Source organism: Oryza sativa, chromosome 12 (assembly GCF_034140825.1).
Source record: "Oryza sativa Japonica Group chromosome 12, ASM3414082v1".
In the NCBI taxonomy this organism is placed as follows: Eukaryota; Viridiplantae; Streptophyta; class Magnoliopsida; order Poales; family Poaceae; genus Oryza; species Oryza sativa.
This window is the reverse complement of record NC_089046.1, coordinates 6,442,662-6,464,671: the sequence shown is the minus strand read 5'-3', so window position 1 is coordinate 6,464,671 and position 22,010 is coordinate 6,442,662. Positions and strand designations below refer to the sequence as shown.

Genomic DNA, 22,010 nt, shown 5'->3' with positions numbered 1-22,010 from the left:
ATAGATGTAGATATACAAAATTTGTTAATCACAAAATATATAACACACATATATTTTTTGAGGTTAATGACTTCTATGGTCAGCTCAATACGCAGAGCTATAAAAGGTAGTTTGTACATCAGTCCAGTCTTGTAAAATTAAAACTGCCAAGGTCCTGGATATCAATGTGTGAGTACTAATCTGGGGATATTTTTAGAAATATTTTGTATTTACTGAAGTATAGGATAAAATATACTATTAGGGGTAAATATGAAAAACTGCTGGGAGTCAGATGCCGCGTGCAGGTTTCTTGAGGCGAGAATTGTGTGGTGGGCGGTGGCCTGGATGGAGATCATTATCCTCTCACCCTGTGTCACTCTCTCGTTCTTTCTCTCCTAGCCATCGTTTCTGTTCTCCCTCTCCCTCTCTGTAAGACTGCAACGCAGCGGTGTGGCAGCCGGCGGGAGAGCCACGGTTGGAGCAAAGCGAGGCGGCAGACGGGCGACCGAGGCAGGTGGGCGGGGAGCGAACCGACGACTTCTTCCCCTCCCACACGCATCCCATCATCTCCCTTGCTCCCCTCTTGCGCGGATCCTCCACCGGTGACTGGATCTCGTCCTCTCTCTGGCCGCTAGCGGCGGCCGCGGCCTTCCCCACCGTGAGCGGCCACGGCGGCTCCCTCCACTACTTCCGATGGGTGGATCCGGCGGTGGCGGTGGCAGTGGCGACGGCGGTGGCAGCGGCCGAGGGCGGATCCGGCGGCAGTCGGTGGTGGTGGTGTCGGTGACAGCCGCCGCCTCTCTTCTGCCTTCGGTGGAGGTGGTGGCGTCGGGTGGATCCGGTGGCAGTGGCGGTGGCCGAGGGCGATCCGGCGGCAGTCGGCGGTGGTGGCGTCAGCGACGGCCGCGGGTGGATCCAGCGGCAATGGCAGCGGCCGAGGGCGGATCCGGTCGCCTTTTTTTTCGCCCGAGTTTGTTTCTTTTTCGTGGAATCGGACATTGGGATCAAGTTCATGAGCTCTACTCGGATTAAAATTGCTCTTTTATATTGTTTTTGGTTGTCTCATTGTTTGATTCATTTGGGGATCAAGATGGGGGATTTTTTTTAAGGAATCGGACTCGAATCCTATGAGTGTTTTTGGTTGTCTCGTTGTTTGATTTATTTGGGGATCAAGATGAGGGATTTTTTTTTGATGGAATCGGACTCGACTCCTATGAAGGACGACGGACGAAACGGATGGTTTTTTTGACGAAAAATCGCTGGTGAAAAGGAGGTGACGATTGGAAAAATACGAATCTTTTAATTGGTTTATATATATATATATATATATATTTAATCATGAGCTGCAGTTAGGAGTTCGATCGTCTCAAGTTAGCATGCGAGTTTTTTTTAAAATATATTTCTTATATGATTCCTTCTGTATTACCAAAAGTGTACGATCTTACAAACCGACTCAAATACGAATATGTATTTCCAAAAGCAAATGAACTTAAAAACCGACTCATACACGGATGACGTACCAAAATACCGGTAAAAACATCTTTGATTTTTATAATAGTAGAGATATAGTTTAGTTAAGGTGAAATTTACTGTAGAAATTCGGTTGGATATATATATTTTTAGAAAATTATGAGCTGCAGTTAGGAGTCTGTTCGTATTAAGTAATCATGTGAGTTTTCAGAAGCGAAGAACTTAAAAACTGACTCAAATACGGATATATATTTCTAAAAGTGAACAACCTTAAAAACGGGCTGATACACGGATGACGTACCAAAGTACTGGCAAAAAATAATATTTTCAATTTTTATAATAGTTGAGATATGGTGGGAAGATTTCTATCGCCGCCACATCCTTCGTGAACTAGATATGGAATTGCATGAGAGAGATGATGAGTTACATGGAGGGAACTATAAACGGACGTCTGATTTCCTTAAAAAAAAAATTGGACGGTACCATGTTTCAGTTGACCCACTACTGAGAAAATGATTTTCACAGACAAGGTGCTTCTAAATTTCTATGCGGAGATAATTGTTGCCACCAACGGTCCCGCCTGCAACATGTGGGAGGGGCGACATGGCTGTCCATCTGCAAATGTCAATCTTCCCTAGCGGACGACACAAGGAGCTGTGCTTGGAAGATCCATCTTCGCGACGGACCTTATGTGGTCCACATGAAAGATTGATGATTTTCTCAGACGGACACCTTAAAGAGTGAGACATTAAGTTATACTAGTCGCCAACCCATGCATTGCACGGGCTATTTTAATTTATTTGTTAGATATTAAAAATACAACATCATATGTTGAAAATGTCCGTTATTAACTTTTGAAAGTTTTATGCGAAATTTGTTTTAAAGTTCAAATGTGGAATGATTCTGTTTATTTATAGTCACAAAAATATTAGTTAAAAATTAGCATGTAATGCTTACTAATATTTCTGATCTTAATTCTTTTTTCTTCAATTAATAGTTTTAAAATTGAAAATTAGAGAGTATCAACATGAGTTCATTTTGGAATACCAACTTAGTATATGACAAATTTTAATTTATAATTTTGGTTTAATAAGTACCAAATTGCTCTAGCTTTTGGACTCTCAATTATAATTTTTATGATTCAATAATACTAAAATTTGATTTAGTAATCATTCGAGTTGTTCTCTGTTAGGAGTCTCAATTATAGTTTCTCCATATTATTCCAAAATTACGAATTATATAGAGTGGCAATTAATTAATATAGAATCATACTTAGTGTGGAGTTATGGACTAACAATTAATAATATTGAGATGCAGTTGGTGTATCGAGCGCAACGGTGAATCAAGTCTGGCAGGTACGTACGGCTTGAAGCTGGCATGAAAACTCGCCGGAGCCATGCGGCATGCCCTTGCGGCCGATCGTGAATGCAACCTTCTCTGGTGTGTGAATCGGAGTCACGGCCATCTGTAAGTCGATACGATATATATACAGCTATGACGAACTAACGAAAGAAGACCTTAATTTTTTTTGTTCGGATTGCTGGCCAGCTATCGAGATTGATACGCGATATCTACGGCAGCTGCCAAGATTAAAACGTGCTTATAGCATAGTCCATTAGATTACGGTCCAGACTCAAGATGCAAGATTAGTTGGGCTTTTGCACGCAAGATCAGTTGGGCTTCTAAGAGTCCACGTGCTGTTATGATATTAATCTACTACGGTCACGATATTACCAGATCTTTCTAATTAACATGAGAGTTCCGTTAAAGTGTCTAATTAGTATAGCTATAGGTAGTTAGATAGATACGTGGTGAGAAAAAAAGTTAGCAAATGAAACATTTAAAAAAAAAGAAAACACATGTTGAAACATATTGCTTTCGCGTATGAAACAATAAATTTTAATAGTTTGAAATGTATATATTTTTTCTATTTGAATATAATCACATGATATCTTATTATAAAGATTTAATTACAACAAATATAATGGTGTGATCGAAACATAGATTGAATAATTAGTTTAGAAGAAAATGGACGCAACTCCGCGTCGGTCGCCCGACGGAGAGCGAGGAAGATCGGGCGCTGACGTCAGCATGACGTCAGCGTCCGATTTACGTGCAAAACTACTTTAAACTGATTTTTCTCTTAAATTACTTATCCAAATCATGATCCGATTGCACCATTAAATTTATTACAATTAAATCTTCAAAACAAGACCACACATGGATATATTCTGACGAAAATTTTTTTAGCTTATTATTAAATTATTTTTAAATGTTGCATGATGTTCTACCAAGTATATCGGAATTGTTTCACTAAGTATATCGAAAATGTTTCACTCGTTTAAATCGGGTGTTGTTTCACCTTATATAAAAACAATGTTCAGCAAATAGCGAAATAATGTTTCAGTTCACTGCAACATTAGATCTATATATAATAAAACATTGTGAATACACTAGGTGAAACATTTTTCGGTGGAATAAAAAAATAAACAAAATTCCCTTAATAGGGGGGTTCTAAAATATGTGGGTTTTTTTTGTTGCAATGGAATGTTTCGTTCATTGCAACATTAGATCTATACATAGTGAATCATTGTGAGTACACTAGGTGAAACATTTTTGGTGGAATAAAAAATAAACCAAATTCCTTTAATAGATGGTTTCCAAAATATGTGGTTAATTTGTTGCAGGTGGGGGCAAGTATTGTGGTGGGGCCGAACAGTATCACCGCGCGCGGGGGCGGGGCCGCGGGGGGAGCGCCTGATTTTTTGCTCCCCCGTCGGTCGACTGACGAAGAGCATTATCGGAAGAAAATTTATTTCTATTTCAAAGACGGCTGCATGCATGGAGTGAAGAAAGAATGAGAGAATAGAGGCAGGTAGTTGCATAAGTTATTTGAAACAAAGTAAAAACACATGCTGAAATATTTCCAACTCGATCAACTACTATTCTAAATACATGGTGAAAAAATAAATGAAATATCTAAACTAATCCCACTACTATTCTTTGGGATATGCATGGGCACGAAGTCGTCCAATGGGATATACCTAACACGGATGGATACCTCTCAAATTGTTCATCGTATCTTTCTTTCTAGCCAGTCAAGCACTGGTGAATACATGAGTGTACCTAACTACCTGTCTAGCCCATGCCTTTTTTAGTGCTGGAAATCAAATGAAGTGAAAATTTCCATCCGATCGATGAACTGAACAAATTAAGCTTTTCGAAAATCAAATGCTCTGAAAAACTCATCCGATCAATGGACTGAACAAATTAAACTTTCCGAAATATATAAATACAGAAATAAATGCAAATCATGTATTCACCCATGCTTGACTGACTTGTAAGAAAGATACGATGAACAATTTGAGAGGTATCCATCCGTGTTAGGTATTCCAGCCATTAACCCGTCGTTACACGGCACCTATATTGTTATTGCTATTTTATATATATATATATATATATATATACATATACATATACATATATATATATATACATATACATATATATATATATATGAGTTGGATTATTTGCACTCGAGCACACATGCACCCACAATCTACACTTTACATATAGGTTGCACGAATCTTAGAGCAGGTACATTAGGTACTAACAAAATGTACCATACATGATGTTTACTTTATACAATATTTTTTACAAGTATAAAATACCTTGTTAATGTAATTTTTTTTTTCATATATGTGAAACATTGAGGTTATCAAATTATCAGATCAAATTTACCTTGTTTATATAATTATCTCGTTTATATAGTTTTGGATGATAGGATATATCATTTTTGCAACATGATAATTTGGAGATATAATAGATGTAACATTTTCTCATGTTGACTAAATATCATGTTATAAAAAAATAAGGGTTAGAGAAATACCATGAACAAATTTCATATATGATTGTTATTGAAAAAAAATATTTGGTAAAAAAAATGCAACATACTTATTATATGTGTTGTGTACCAACCTAATTTTTTCTTTCTATAGTAAGAATTCATTTGGTCAAGGTTAGATACATTTTGCAACATGAATCTTGGAACACCTCAATGGTTTAGATTGTGGATGCATGTGAGCTCGAGTGCAAATCTGCATTTTCATATATATATATATATATATATATATATATATATATATATATATATATATATATATATATATATATATATATACAACACCATATTTATTAATCCTAGACTTATTGCTAAATTAGGAAGTATTTTAAAGTATACTGAAATAAAATTATTCATTTTGAATAATTGATTAAATTAATGAAGTGCTACATTAACAGTCCAAGACGGGCGCAAACATACATTTAATACGAACTCATATGGCATAATTTATTCAACCCAGACTCTTAATTTGAGTTATGGTCAAGATGATATGATATATTTAATTATGGCTGAATCTTTCTGGTTAATATGGAATCTCCGTCAAAAAGTCGTTAACCGATATGTTACACCATCATTACACGCATCACCATTCATACAAACTACACTGACACACCTGTGGGTATGCCTTCTTATCCAATTAATTTGAAGGCTCAACTTTAAACTATAAACTCGTTAAATTCTTGTTATAAATATTAGTCATCCATTGATCCATGTGGATGAAAACAGTGGTTAATTTTCCAGTAGAAATCTATTTAGCATCAACTTAACTTGTTCTTAAAAACCAATTAATTGAAGTGTGTATTTAAATACTAAATCACCTTAGGCAATGCTAATATGATTATTTAAATATAATTAGAAGCCCATTTTGTGAAGTTGTCGTTATAAAAAGACCACAATCATCATTTATTTTTTACACTCACCTTAACGGTTCAGTTTTGTACGAAATCTTTCTAGCCTAAATAAGAAATAGATTTTTGGATGTTGCGTAGCAATTTTGAAAGTATAAAGTACACACCAACATATAGCAATGGAAGGGACAAAATAGCGCTGATTACAGGCAGACCGAAAACAATGTGCAAACAAATTAAGGACTCGATGAAATAGCTAGCTCTGATTGTGTGCATGGAAACTATACAGAGAACAACTAACAGTTACCAGGTTCTACCTTATGGCAAAGTAAAAGACCTATTTAAATAAAAAAATGAAAGAAAATCCATTGGGCCTGGTTTGCTTCCTAATTTGATAAATTAAGCTCAGCTCTTGCTTTTGTATATACTTGCACCCTTCACCCTTCCATCACCACATGACGCCCACACTTGATTTTGTACTTGTGGTGCTTCAAAGATACGAAGACAAGTGAAAGCAAATAGACTCAACCGTTAAAAACCGGACGTGTCTTTTATTTTATTCAATTGAAATGAAACTTACCTTGAGTCCACATGGGACTATGTGCGCGAAGGCTGAGACATCGCGTCGCCACCTATAGGTCATTTTATTCATAAAATCAAAGAAAGAGTAAAATTAGAAGAGATTCTAACATTTCTTACCTGTTTGTAGTGACATGTTGTACCATATGAAAAAAAGTCTCATACGGTGCTGCATCATATTTCTGGACGCCTTCAGCTGTGTACGCCTCTTATTAGTAGACCGTTGGTGTAGGCTAAGGGTTGTAGTTTGTCACCTTTAACAGCATGTCGTCCTGTAGGAGGTCATTTATCAGCAGTTCTTGCATGCACGATAAATAATCTGCTGCAAGATTTTCTATTCCTTTTAATTTCACAATCAAATCCTTGGAGTAGAAGTACCAATTTTGATTAGCCAAGGTTTTGCATCTTTCTTAGTGAGCAAGAATATTGATGTGGCACGATAAATGATTACCTTTGCTCTACTAAGTAAATGAACTAATCAGCAGCAAAAAAAACAACGGCAAAGCGCTTTTTTTTTTAATCGACACAATTTTAACTGAGCTCCAGTCAATGTTTTACTAGCATGTGCTGTAGCATAGTGTTTCTTACTTTAAGAATGATCCTAAAAGCATGATCACTAGTATTGCACATGTTATCAAACGATAGCATCTAATCAGGTGTTGTCACACCCTGAAAATTCAAAATATATAAATTGTTGTTTAATTGGAATTTTTAGAAATAATTTTAAAAGTCTTGAAAAGAAAATCTAATTTTAATTAATAAATTCCAATATAAAATGGGGCCAGATAAAATTTCATTAAATACTTTGCTTAATTCTATAATTCCTAGATGTTTCTGGGATTTATTTGAGCTAAGGAAGTATTTTTAATAAATGGAATTGCATTTAAGAAATAATTTTAATTGAAAAAGGTTTTAAAAAGTCTTCTTTTGGCTTTGGGCCGAAAGTCGGCCCAAAACCTCTCTTCTCTCTCCTCGGCCCAGCCGGCCCAGTCAGCCGCGCGCGCGCCCTCGCTGTCGCTGACAGGTGGGTCCCGCCTGTCGGAGCCGTCGTCTTCCTCGGGCCGAAACCCTAGCGCGCCGCCGCCGAGCCGCCGCCGCTGTTTCCTTCCAATCCGGCCGTTCCTTTCCTTCTCCGGCCGATTTGTTAGAGGGGAAACAATCTCCGGGATCTCCTCTACCTTTTCTCCTTTGGAATCTTTGGCTCAATCGGTTTGGAATGAGTTTGATTCGAGTTCGAATCGGATCGGCTTTCCTCTCTCCAAGCCGCGAGTTTCCTTCGCCGTTGCCGTCGCCGTGGGCCTTCGCTGCCGCCTCCGAGCCCCTTTAAAAGGACCCCCGGAGTCTCCTCTACCCGTCGCCACCCTCGCCTTCGCTTCTCGTCGCCGGAAGAGCTCTAGCGCCGTGTGCCCTAGCTTTGCCGTCGCCGCCGCCGCTCCAGCCGTGTGCCGCCGTCGTTTCAGCCGTCGCCGTCGCTCGGGAAGGACGTCATCGTGGTCGCCAAGTCGTCACCGTCCTCGTCCGCCGCTTCGCCATCGTCGGAGACCGCCGGAGCATCATCGCCGTCGTCAAGCCGAAGAACTCCGCCGTTTCCTCCTCGTCGCCGGCGCCGTCTGTTGCTTCTCCGCCGTCGTTTTGGTCGTCGGTGAGTTCGCCGTGCCGTTCGCTACCCGTTGGTGCCCTTTGTTAGCGTCCTCGCGCCGCCGTTCGCCGGCAAGCGTGCGCCGCCCGAGCCATCCCAGCCGCCGAGCCGCCGCCGCTGTCGGTGACGTCATTGCTGACGTCATCGGGGTCGTCCGCCGTGAGCCGCTGTGGACCCGATCGATCTCGGCCGTCCATCTTGGATCGGTTAGATCTCGGCCGTCCGTTCGCGTGAACCGCCGCCCGTGCGCCCGGTCCACCCAAACCCTAGCCGCTGACGCAATAATTCTTCTTTTCCTTTTAAAAAATAATTCATTATTGCGTCATAATTCAATTTTAACCGATTTAAGTGTTTTAATCCGGTTTAATCTTTAAAAATTCATAACTAATTCATCTTAGCTCCGATTTAGTTGGTTCAAGTCTCTAAATTTTTCTAAAATTGAGATCTACACATTAAAAATATCCACATGTACTGTTCATGCTTGTTTATGTGCTGGTTTGGTGATTTTGCTCTTTTCTGCTTAGATTCCGTCGTTTCCGGAGAGTCCGTTTTCGCAGAAGAAGAGTTTGAAGAGTTCCAAGGCCAGCAAGGCAAGTCACACAGATCCCAAACAACCCTTTGAGCATGTTGATCCTATTTAAAGCTATTGTTTCTATTCAACTATTGCATCTATTTTCGAATGTCATTGGGTGGAATTGACCTATTCTTTGTTATGGCCCTTTCGTACTTGATTACCTTATTCCTTGATACCTTGGGTTATATTAATTTGACTAGTTGAGCTTTATTTATATTGGTTCAACTAGATATTAGATATAATTGCTTAGCCTTGCTTAGAAACATTAGTACACTATTGGGATAACTAATGACTCACTGTTATTTCATGATGGCTTAATAATAGTTCACGATGGTTGATCGTGATTAGTTAATTAATTAATGTGCCAACTAAAACCTGGTAATGGTGGGTTGTGAGCACATGGTTTTGATGGTCGTGCTCATGGCAATTAAGGACCGGTTCACGAGTTTCGGTTGTGAAACATTTATCGTGCCAACCACAAGCCAGCATGGGCAACGGCTTTATCTTTTGTATAGCATGGTTCATTGCGGGGCACCAGACTGAGAAGTGGCGGAGATAAGCCCACGGGGGTCGCTGGGGAGTCCATGCCTTGTTTATAAGGGGGTGATTATGATCCAGGAAGGTGCGCTGCAGTGGATTGTGTTATGCGAGGGGTATTGTCACAACTCCTTTCCGAGATACCGTGGTGGTATTGAGGCACATGGTGACATGATGTGGGGTTGTGTCTTGTGGGTACAGTGGTACACCTCTGATCAGAGTAAAACTATTCGAATAGCCGTGCCCGCGGTTATGGGCGGGTCTAACAATGTCTTTCGTGATTAGTCTCACACCTCTCATCATTGTAAAAGATGCTTAAACTGATAATAATTTGATTAGCTCCTGGTTTGGAATGGTACATTCCTGGTTTGGAGATAGAACTGTGCAGCCGGGGTGGTTGTTCAGAATGGTTGGGCCTATACAACAGGGTATGTTGTATAGCGTTGGATTAATATTGTTTAATTACTTAACTATTTTATTAAATTCTCAAATGTTTGCTAAATGCTGCTTTTGCAAATGCAACCCTATTATGCCATCCTTTGTTATCCTGTGCACTTGCATATTTGCTGCGTGGCTTGCTGAGTATGTCATATACTCACCTTGCAATCATTCATCAGAGGAAGAGTTCTACAATGAGGCTGATGGTGTGGAGGATTAGGTGTAGCCTTGGTCAAGCTGCCTGTGGAGTGGAGCCGTCTGCGCCGTTTATTTTATTTTTCCGCTGCTTAGATTTTTATTGATTGAGAGGAACTATCTACCTCTGTAATGACATTTTATTCGCTTATTAATTAGAGTAATATTTGTACTCTATTATCAATTTGTTATTGTGTGCCTCGGCTGATTCCTGGACGAGGGTTCACACACATGTAAGCGTTTGGAATTTTGGATAGAAATTCCGGGCGTGACAAGTTGGTATCAGAGCCTCTTTGACCCTAGGTTATGCCAAATGGTTATCCATAGAAGCCCTCTAAAAATATTGGAAAAGTAGAACTGTTCTTCTCCCTTTCTCTTTTAATTAAACCAAACTAATGGCACATGCACTTCATAATTTTTTTTTAATGGTTCTCATTAAAAATTTATTCCAGTGTTATTAGTACTGTACATCTATTACTGTACTAATGGCTCATTTACCAGCAAAAGTTTTACAATGTTGTTTTATTTAATCTTGCTGCAATAAAATAAATTTAGTATGTCGATTTTATAACTTCCTTTTATTTCTTTTGAAACCTATTGTTCAAAAGTACTAAAATTGTAACCTTGTTTCCAACTATTTCAACTTATCTTGCAAGCTTGGTTTACTTTATTTACTTACCTTTTACTTTGATTTTCTAACTTTATTCAAATTAATCCAAAAACTTGTGCTATTAATTGGATAAAGGTCTTAACTCCCTCCTTTCACTTGTCTTTAGATGCCGCGTTACAAGCCTGAATACCTGTTTGGTGTTGAGGGTTTTGTCCAGGAGTTGCGTACGATGTCCTTTGTCATTGGATTTGGGACTGCCCCTTTTTATGCCCAGATTCCTCATGATCGTCATGAAGAGAAGTGCCGAGTCAAAGTCACTTTGAATAGTAATAGTGAAGATATCCCCTCAGTGATGTTTGAAGCTGGAGGAAGAAACTACATCCATGCATGTCAGGAGGTGGCAAGGATCGCCATAGGAGAGCTCCGTGATCGCTACAGTGATCAGTTGGTTGACACTGAGTATCGTTACCATCCTCGTCAACCCCAGGGAAGTGACCGTGGCAGTTATCTTGAGACTGAAGGAATTGAGAATGATGCTACCACAAGGCATTTGGTTGAGATGCTGTGGGCTATGGATGAAAGTCGTGCGGAGACTGTATTAGCAGCTCAAGATCGTGAAGACCGGAATCGTGGTAAGATTTGCAAGTTAGCAGACAAGGTGGATCGTATGGAGAAGGAATTAGCCGCATTGAAGGGAGAAGCACCGCCGCAGAAGGCCAGGATTCGTCTTACCGCAAGGAAGAGAGCTCTATTTGTCCCTCGCTATCAACTGGCGCCAAAGGTTCGTGTGGTGGAGAAAGAAGTTGCCCCAGCTCAAGCGGATCCTCCGGTCATCATCATAAGTAGTGATGAAGAAGAAGAATCCAAGCGCATCAATTCCAAGATTGAGTGGGTAGCAACTCAAGATGATAAAGATGAGCCTTCAATTGACCTCCGATGCTTGGAAGAACTAGAGTGACTTGTTAAGTCGTTGTCTTAGATCGTTGTGTTAGTTTGCTTGCTTTAAGTTTGCTTGTGTGTGTCTCGCATGTGATTTACATCAGTGGTGGGATGTAATTGCATGTGTTTGTTTGCTTTTGAGTGTTAGGAAGTTGGTGAGTTTAGTGGTGTGAGAGTCTTCAGTTTGTAATAATGAAACTCAGTTAAGATCAATAAAAGTTAAAGTAATTCTCTATCCTAAGTAGTTTCCCCCTTTCTCTTCTTGTGCCCTGCCCATGCCAGATGGTGAACACTCGCAGCAACGGGAATGGTCCCAACAACCCCAATAACAACAACAATGGAGAGAATCCCACTCTTGCCCAAGTTCTTGCTCAACAGACACAGCTTATGAACATGATGATGCAGCAATTTCAGAATCAGCAAAACCAAGGAAATAATCATGCACCTCCCCAGAACAAGTTAGCAGAATTTCTTCGTGTGAGGCCGCCTGTTTTCTCTAGTACCACTAATCCTGTTGAAGCTGGTGATTGACTGCATGCCATAGAGAAGAAGTTGGATTTACTTCAGTGCACTGATCAGGAGAAGGTCTCATTTGCATCACATCAGTTGCATGGCCCTGCCTCTGAATGGTGGGATCATTTCCGCCTTAACAGGACTACTGCTGAACCTATCACTTGGCTTGAATTCACCGCTGCTTTCCGGAAGACGCATATACCATCAGGAGTAGTGTCTCTCAAGAAGAAGGAGTTCAGGTCGCTTACTCAGGGATCTCGCTCTGTTACGGAGTATCTGCACGAGTTCAATCGTCTTGCTCGTTATGCTCTGGAAGATGTGCGCAATGATGAAGAGCGCCAGGAGAAGTTTTTGGGAGGACTTAATGATGAGCTTTCTTACCCACTCATGGTTGGAGATTATCCTGATTTCCAGAAATTAGTGGATAAGACTATTCGTCAGGAGGACAAGTACAATCGCATGGAGCAGAAGAAACGTCGGATTGCTCAATTCAAGACACAACAGGGAAATAATCAGAAGCCGCGTCTTACTTTAGGACCCCAGTCTATGCCACAGGGAGGTTCTTCGTCTGTTGTTCGTCCGCAGCGTCAGTTCTTCAACAACAATGCTGGCAACAACATCCGTAATCAAGCTCCACGTCCTGTTGCAGCTCTAGCACAGCAACAACCTGCCAAGAGGGAGCAAGGCAACAAGCCCGTGGTGTGTTTCAACTGTGGAGATCCAGGACATTATGCTGACAAGTGTCCGAAGCCCCGACGCATGAAGGTTGTCCCTGCCCAGAATAACTCTGCTGTACCAGCATCCAAGGCCCGTGTCAATCATGTCGCTGCTGCAGAAGCTCAAGATGCTCCAGATGTGATTTTGGGTATGTTCCTTGTTAACTCAGTTCCTGCAACAGTGCTTTTCGATTCTGGTGCTACACATTCATTCTTATCTATGAGTTTTGCGGGAAATCATGGGATGGAAGTAGAAGATCTTAGACGTCCTTTGATGGTTAGTACCCCAAGTAATCAAGCACTCTCTTTGCAACGTAGCCCCTCTGTCAGAATAGAAATTCAAGGAGTACCATTTCTGGCCAATCTTATCTTGTTAGAATCCAAAGACCTTGATGTCATCCTAGGGATGGACTGGTTAGCCAGACATAAAGGTGTGATAGACTGTGCCAACAAAAAAGTAACTCTCACCAGCTATGATGGTCGAGTTGTAACTGTTCATGCATTGTCATCTGAGTCTTTAAGGTCAAGACTGAACCAGATAACTTTGGAAGAGATTCCTATAGTCCGGGAGTATCCTGATGTGTTCCCAGATGATTTACCTGGTATGCCGCCTAAAAGGGATATAGAGTTCAGAATAGATTTGGTACCTGGAACAACTCCGATCCATAAGAGACCTTATCGAATGGCAGCCAATGAGTTGGCAGAAGTTAAGAGGCAAGTAGATGATTTGCTACAGAAAGGATACATCAGACCGAGTTCATCACCATGGGGAGCTCCGGTTATTTTTGTGGAAAAGAAAGACCATACTCAGAGAATGTGTGTGGACTATCGTGCACTAAACGATGTGACTATCAAGAATAAGTATCCACTACCCAGGATTGATGATTTGTTTGATCAACTTAAAGGTGCCACTGTTTTCTTCAAGATAGATCTTCGATCAGGGTATCATCAGTTGAGAATCAAAGAGGAAGATATACCTAAGACAGCTTTTACCACTAGGTATGGGTTGTTCGAATGTACTGTTATGTCTTTTGGACTTACCAATGCCCCTGCTTTCTTCAGGAACTTGATGAATAAGGTGTTTATGGAATACCTAGACAAGTTCGTGGTGGTCTTTATTGATGATATTCTTATCTACTCTCGAACCAAAGAAGAGCATGAGGAACATCTTCGCCTTGCATTGGAGAAGCTACGAGAACATCAACTGTATGCTAAGTTTAGCAAGTGTGAATTTTGGTTGTCTGAAGTGAAATTCCTTGGTCACGTCATCTCAGCCGGAGGAGTTGCCGTCGATCCTAGTAACGTGGAATCCGTAACCAATTGGAAGCAACCAAAGACAGTTTCAGAGATTCGCAGTTTCCTAGGCCTCGCAGGATATTACCGGAGGTTTATAGAGAATTTTTCCAAGATTGCTAAGCCCATGACACGACTGCTTCAGAAAGATGTAAAGTACAAGTGGTCGGAAGAATGTGAGCGGAGTTTTCAAGAGTTGAAAAGTCGCTTAATATCAGCTCCTATTTTGATTTTGCCTGATCCAAAGAAGGGTTTTCAAGTGTATTGCGATGCGTCCAAACTTGGGTTAGGTTGTGTTCTGATGCAAGATGGGAAGGTGGTTGCCTATGCCTCTCGACAGTTACGTCCGCATGAGAAGAACTACCCTACTCATGATCTTGAGTTAGCTGCAGTAGTTCATGCATTGAAGATTTGGCGTCATTATCTTTTCGGTACTCGTACAGAAGTGTACACCGATCACAAGAGTTTAAAGTATATCTTTACTCAGCCAGATCTGAACATGAGACAACGGAGATGGTTGGAATTAATTAAGGATTATGACATGGGAATTCATTATCATCCGGGAAAGGCTAATGTTGTAGCAGACGCTCTTAGCAGAAAAGGCTATTGCAATGCTACAGAAGGACGACAGTTGCCATTGGAATTATGCAAGGAATTTGAAAGATTAAATTTGGGAATTGTCAGTAGAGGTTTCGTTGCAGCCTTAGAAGCGAAGCCCACTCTAATTGATCAAGTTAGAGAAGCCCAAATTAATGATCCTGATATTCAAGAGATCAAGAAGAATATGAGAAGAGGAAAAGCTATTGGTTTCTTGGAGGATGAGCAAGGAACTGTATGGTTGGGTGAAAGAATTTGTGTCCCTGACAACAAAGATTTGAAAGATGCAATTTTGAAAGAAGCTCATGATACTTTATACTCCATTCACCCTGGTAGTACTAAGATGTACCAGGATCTCAAGGAAAGATTTTGGTGGGCAAGTATGAAGCGTGAAATCGCAGAATATGTAGCAGTATGTGATGTTTGTCAGCGAGTCAAGGCAGAACATCAGAAACCCGCCGGTTTGTTGCAGCCTTTGAAGATTCCTGAATGGAAATGGGAAGAAATAGGTATGGATTTTATTACTGGTTTACCCAGAACGTCATCAGGCCATGATTCTATTTGGGTGATAGTCGACAGACTTACCAAAGTGGCTCATTTCATTCCGGTAAAGACAACCTATTCCGGAAGTCGCTTGGCGGAATTGTATATGGCAAGGATTGTGTGTTTGCATGGCGTCCCTAAGAAGATAGTGTCTGATCGAGGCAGTCAGTTTACTTCAAATTTTTGGAAGAAACTTCAGGAAGAGATGGGTTCTAAGCTGAACTTTAGCACTGCTTATCATCCGCAGACAGACGGACAAACCGAAAGGGTGAATCAGATTTTGGAAGACATGTTGAGAGCTTGTGCTTTAGATTTCGGTGGAAGTTGGGATAAGAATCTACCTTATGCAGAATTTTCATACAACAACAGTTATCAAGCTAGTTTACAGATGGCTCCTTACGAAGCACTGTATGGTCGGAAGTGTCGCACTCCGCTTTTGTGGGATCAAACGGGAGAACGTCAGGTTTTTGGGACGGATCTCCTAAGGGAAGCAGAAGAAAAGGTAAAGATCATTCAAGAAAGATTGCGAGTGGCTCAGTCTCGACATAAGAGTTATGCCGACAATCGCCGCAGAGATTTGAGTTTTGAAGAAGGAGACTATGTGTATCTTCGTGTCACGCCTTTTCGAGGAGTTCATCGTTTTCACACCAAGGGAAAATTGGCACCGCGTTTTGTGGGACCTTATAAGATTGTCAGTAGAAGAGGAGAGGTCGCTTATCAGTTGGAGTTACCTCAATCTTTGGCAGGAGTCCATAATGTGTTCCATGTGTCGCAATTGAAGAAGTGTTTAAGAGTACCTACTGAAGAAGCTAATCTTGACCAGATAGAAGTCCAAGAGGATCTGACCTATGTTGAAAAACCAATCCGTATTTTGGAAATAAGTGAGAGAAGAACCAGGAATCGAGTTATCCGTTTTTGCAAAGTCCAGTGGAGTAATCACTCGGAAGAAGAGTCAACTTGGGAACGAGAAGATGAATTGAAGTCAGCTCATCCGCACCTGTTCGCCAGTTCTTCCGAATCTCGAGGACGAGATTCTGTTTAAGGGGGGTAGGTTTGTCACACCCTGAAAATTCAAAATATATAAATTGTTGTTTAATTGGAATTTTTAGAAATAATTTTAAAAGTCTTGAAAAGAAAATCTAATTTTAATTAATAAATTCCAATATAAAATGGGGCCAGATAAAATTTCATTAAATACTTTGCTTAATTCTATAATTCCTAGATGTTTCTGGGATTTATTTGAGCTAAGGAAGTATTTTTAATAAATGGAATTGCATTTAAGAAATAATTTTAATTGAAAAAGGTTTTAAAAAGTCTTCTTTTGGCTTTGGGCCGAAAGTCGGCCCAAAACCTCTCTTCTCTCTCCTCGGCCCAGCCGGCCCAGTCAGCCGCGCGCGCGCCCTCGCTGTCGCTGACAGGTGGGTCCCGCCTGTCGGAGCCGTCGTCTTCCTCGGGCCGAAACCCTAGCGCGCCGCCGCCGAGCCGCCGCCGCTGTCTCCTTCCAATCCGGCCGTTCCTTTCCTTCTCCTGCCGATTTGTTAGAGGGGAAACAATCTCCGGGATCTCCTCTACCTTTTCTCCTTTGGAATCTTTGGCTCAATCGGTTTGGAATGAGTTTGATTCGAGTTCGAATCGGATCGGCTTTCCTCTCTCCAAGCCGCGAGTTTCCTTCGCCGTTGCCGTCGCCGTGGGCCTTCGCCGCCGCCTCCGAGCCCCTTTAAAAGGACCCCCGGAGTCTCCTCTACCCGTCGCCACCCTCGCCTTCGCTTCTCGTCGCCGGAAGAGCTCTAGCGCCGTGTGCCCTAGCTTTGCCGTCGCCGCCGCCGCTCCAGCCGTGTGCCGCCGTCGTTTCAGCCGTCGCCGTCGCTCGGGAAGGACGTCATCGTGGTCGCCAAGTCGTCGCCGTCCTCGTCCGCCGCTTCGCCATCGTCGGAGACCGCCGGAGCATCATCGCCGTCGTCAAGCCGAAGAACTCCGCCGTTTCCTCCTCGTCGCCGGCGCCGTCTGTTGCTTCTCCGCCGTCGTTTTGGTCGTCGGTGAGTTCGCCGTGCCGTTCGCTACCCGTTGGTGCCCTTTGTTAGCGTCCTCGCGCCGCCGTTCGCCGGCAAGCGTGCGCCGCCCGAGCCGTCCCAGCCGCCGAGCCGCCGCCGCTGTCGGTGACGTCATTGCTGACGTCATCGGGGTCGTCCGCCGTGAGCCGCTGTGGACCCGATCGATCTCGGCCGTCCATCTTGGATCAGTTAGATCTCGGCCGTCCGTTCGCGTGAACCGCCGCCCGTGCGCCCGGTCCACCCAAACCCTAGCCGCTGACGCAATAATTCTCCTTTTCCTTTTCAAAAATAATTCATTATTGCGTCATAATTCAATTTTAACCGATTTAAGTGTTTTAATCCGGTTTAATCTTTAAAAATTCATAACTAATTCATCTTAGCTCCGATTTAGTTGGTTCAAGTCTCTAAATTTTTCTAAAATTGAGATCTACACATTAAAAATATCCACATGTACTGTTCATGCTTGTTTATGTGCTGTTTTGGTGATTTTGCTCTTTTCTGCTTAGATTCCGTCGTTTCCGGAGAGTCCGTTTTCGCAGAAGAAGAGTTTGAAGAGTTCCAAGGCCAGCAAGGCAAGTCACACAGATCCCAAACAACCCTTTGAGCATGTTGATCCTATTTAAAGCTATTGTTTCTATTCAACTATTGCATCTATTTTCGAATGTCATTGGGTGGAATTGACCTATTCTTTGTTATGGCCCTTTCGTACTTGATTACCTTATTCCTTGATACCTTGGGTTATATTAATTTGACTAGTTGAGCTTTATTTATATTGGTTCAACTAGATATTAGATATAATTGCTTAGCCCTGCTTAGAAACATTAGTACACTATTGGGATAACTAATGACTCACTGTTATTTCATGATGGCTTAATGATAGTTCACGATGGTTGATCGTGATTAGTTAATTAATTAATGTGCCAACTAAAACCTGGTAATGGTGGGTTGTGAGCACATGGTTTTGATGGTCGTGCTCATGGCAATTAAGGACCGGTTCACGAGTTTCGGTTGTGAAACATTTATCGTGCCAACCACAAGCCAGCATGGGCAACGGCTTTATCTTTTGTATAGCATGGTTCATTGCGGGGCACCAGACTGAGAAGTGGCGGAGATAAGCCCACGGGGGTCGCTGGGGAGTCTATGCCTTGTTTATAAGGGGGTGATTATGATCCAGGAAGGTGCGCTGCAGTGGATTGTGTTATGCGAGGGGTATTGTCACAACTCCTTTCCGAGATACCGTGGTGGTATTGAGGCACATGGTGACATGATGTGGGGTTGTGTCTTGTGGGTACAGTGGTACACCTCTGATCAGAGTAAAACTATTCGAATAGCCGTGCCCGCGGTTATGGGCGGGTCTAACAATGTCTTTCGTGATTAGTCTCACACCTCTCATCATTGTAAAAGATGCTTAAACTGATAATAATTTGATTAGCTCCTGGTTTGGAATGGTACATTCCTGGTTTGGAGATAGAACTGTGCAGCCGGGGTGGTTGTTCAGAATGGTTGGGCCTATACAACAGGGTATGTTGTATAGCGTTGGATTAATATTGTTTAATTACTTAACTATTTTATTAAATTCTCAAATGTTTGCTAAATGCTGCTTTTGCAAATGCAACCCTATTATGCCATCCTTTGTTATCCTGTGCACTTGCATATTTGCTGCGTGGCTTGCTGAGTATGTCATATACTCACCTTGCAATCATTCATCAGAGGAAGAGTTCTACAATGAGGCTGATGGTGTGGAGGATTAGGTGTAGCCTTGGTCAAGCTGCCTGTGGAGTGGAGCCGTCTGCGCCGTTTATTTTATTTTTCCGCTGCTTAGATTTTTATTGATTGAGAGGAACTATCTACCTCTGTAATGACATTTTATTCGCTTATTAATTAGAGTAATATTTGTACTCTATTATCAATTTGTTATTGTGTGCCTCGGCTGATTCCTGGACGAGGGTTCACACACATGTAAGCGTTTGGAATTTTGGATAGAAATTCCGGGCGTGACAGGTGTTTGAACGATTGGTGCTGAGATGAGTGCTTTTAGAATTGTAAAAGATATTGAGAACTCATCATCAAAGTTAAAAAAGCATCCTTAGCAAGCAGACAAGTTAGGGGTCTAGCGACTAAAGAAAAATAAACCGTCAGAACCCTGCATGACCTAAGAAGCTATGGACTCCCTTAACTTTGGTAGCTTGCTGAATTACTTAAATTTTTTTTCTATCCACCTCTACTCCCCTTTTGGTGTCCTAGTACTATAACTTCACAGACCATGAAGTGGCACTTTCCAAGTCCTTTTCTTGACACTATTGCATGACCTTACCTAAATCCTTAAGACAATGATTGAATTGATCATGCTAGAGAAATTAGACACCACGCACCTTTGGAATGACATGGATGCATTACAGAATCCGAATGTCATCCGCCAGTAAGCATACGTTCCAAAAAGATATGCATACATGGTCTTACTTTGAGAATCGGGATGGATGGGAACGTGATGATAATCGGGATACCCATCAAGGAAACAGAAAAATGAATGATTTACAAGCTGCTCCAACATATCATCAACGAAGGGGAGCGGGAAATGATCTATTTTTGTTGCCTTGTTTAGTTTCCTGTAGTTGATGCACATCCTCCATCCCTCGACGGTTCGTTGTGGGATAACTCAATTTTGGAGTTTTAAACGACCGTCGTGCCTCCCTTCTGGGCTCATCTAGAAGAAACTTTTCTAGGGGATGACTGATCAGAAGAACAAAGTTAGGGACATCAAACACGTGGAAGTCTAGGAGTTCTTTGGCACTCATGTGCCATAAAGGCACTCCACGTGAAATCGCATAACCTTCTATGGTAGGTCATCAGGAACAACGGAAGGTTTTGTCCGTGGGTGCTAACGGTTCGTTCCCTTAGCAAGTTAATGCAGAGATTGCGGACTGTCACGCCCAGAAATTCACAAGTAATTTCCGAACTTATTTGTGCATAAAATCCTCGTCTAGGAATCAGCCGAGGTACACAAACTGACAATTTAATATACAGATTCATCAAATTAACTAAAACGATAAATACTTACTTAAGAGGCACTTAGTCCTCACCATGAAGAAAACTGCAGCGGAAAATAAAATCTAGCGAAGCTCCGGCTCCACTCCCACAGGCAGTTCAACTAGGGTATAAGCCAAACGTCTTCTCCTTCGCAACTTGTCTTCAACTGAGGTTTGATTGATTATTGCAAGGTGAGCATATGACATACTCAGCAAGCCACACAGCAAATATGCAAGTGCACAAGGATACCAAAGGATGGCATAATATAGGGCTCATTTGCAAAAGCAGCATTTAGCAAACATTTGAGAATTGTAAAACAGTAGAGTAATTAATCATCAATATTAATCAACACTGAACAGCACACCCATGCTGCACAGGCCCAACCATCTTGAACAACCATACCCGGCTGTACAGATCTATCTCCAAACTAGGAATGTACCATTCCAAACCAGGAGCTAATCAAATTATTACCAGTTATAGCATCTTTTATTATGGTGAGAAGTGTGAGACTAATCACGAAAGACATTGTTAGACCCACCCATAACAGCGGGCACGGCTATTCGAATAGTTTTACTCTGGCCAGAGGTGTACCACTGTACCCACAAGACACAGCCCCACGACATGTCACCATGCGCCTCAATACCACCACGGTACCTCGGAAAGGAGCTGTGACAGTACCCCTCGCACAACACAATCCACCACAGTGCACCATTACTGGATCATAATCACCCCCTTATAAACAAGGCATGGACACCCCAGCGACCCCCGTGGGCTTATCTCCGCCACTTCTCAGTCTGGTGCCCCGCAATGAACCATGCTATACAAAAGGTAAAACCGTTGCCCACACTGGCTTGTGGTTGGCACGGTTAATGTTTCACAACCGAAACTCGTGAACCGGTCCTTAATTGTCATGAGCACAACTATCAAAACCATGTGCTCACAACCCACCATTATCAAGTTTTAGTTGGCAAATTAATTAATTAACCAATCACGATTGACCATCGTGAGCTATCATTAAATATCCATCATTAAGTAATAGTGAAGCATTAGTTATCCCAATTGGGTGCTAATGTTTCTAAGCATGGTTAAGCAATTATGTCTAACATCTAGCTAAACCAATATATAAAGCTCAACTAGTCAAATTATAATAACCCAAGGTATCAAGGAATACAGTAATCAATGCAAACCGGCCTTAACAACGGAATAAGTTCACACCACCCGGTGACATTCGAAAATAAATGCACAGTTGAAATAAATAGAGAATTTAAATATAGGACCAACATGCTCAAAGGAATTGTGTTTAGGATCTGTGTGACTTGCCTTGCAATAATCGGTCTTCAATTAATGTTCTTGAATACTTCCGACGCACACGCGAACCTTCGAAACGACGGAAATGACAAGCTAACACGTAAAACGAGGAAAAAGACTAAGAAACTCCAAATAAACAATACATATAAAGTAAACAAACATGTAGATCATAATTTTAGATGAATTATGAGACTTGAACGGCCTCATTATGACTTCATATGAATTTATTACGAATTTTACAAGATTAAATCTA

The 22,010-nt window shown here is 41.6% G+C and overlaps 1 long non-coding RNA gene across 2 annotated transcripts; it reads left to right on the top strand.

Annotated features, from left to right (window-relative positions):
• Nucleotides 1–317: 317 nt before the first annotated feature.
• On the top strand, nt 318–4,641 carry LOC107279731 (uncharacterized). 2 transcript variants are annotated; one of them, XR_001542038.3, is made up of 3 exons: nt 318–2,189; nt 2,767–2,916; nt 4,137–4,641. It is a non-coding gene; the product is annotated as an uncharacterized lncRNA (long non-coding RNA). The 2 variants fall into 2 exon arrangements; XR_010738639.1 differs by lacking the exon at nt 4,137–4,641 and adding an exon at nt 2,998–3,690.
• Nucleotides 4,642–22,010: the final 17,369 nt, after the last annotated feature.